This window comes from Petaurus breviceps, unplaced genomic scaffold, assembly GCF_028583685.1.
Source record: "Petaurus breviceps papuanus isolate PSGF00001 unplaced genomic scaffold, PetGlider_PUasm1.0 38, whole genome shotgun sequence".
In the NCBI taxonomy this organism is placed as follows: Eukaryota; Metazoa; Chordata; class Mammalia; order Diprotodontia; family Petauridae; genus Petaurus; species Petaurus breviceps.
In genome coordinates, this window is record NW_027186304.1 from 4,702,419 (window position 1) to 4,702,862 (window position 444).

A 444-nucleotide genomic window follows, 5' to 3' on the forward strand; every position below is an offset into this window, starting at 1 on the left:
GGAGAGGAGAGGAGAGGAGAGGAGAGGAGAGAAGAGGAGAGGAGAGAAGAGAAGAGGAGAGGAGAGGAGAGGAGAGGAGAGAAGAGAAGAGGAGAGGAGAGGAGAGGAGAGGAATATATCTATATCTATATCCATATCTATATCCACACACATATATCCACACACATACAACATATAGGTGTTTGTGTGTGTATGGGCATACATGTGTATATGTGTTTATGCATGTATGTACATATTGTGTATATACAGAGTGGTAAGTGCCGAGGTTAAAAACATATAATAAACACTGGAAAACATTCCCTGCCTCAATGAGCTAATACACAATCAAAGGGGGAAAACACCACCATGTATATCTATATATCTCTATCTTTATATCTATATCCATATCTAACTCTATCTATGTAGATACAGATATAGATCTATCTATCATCTATTTATCTATAC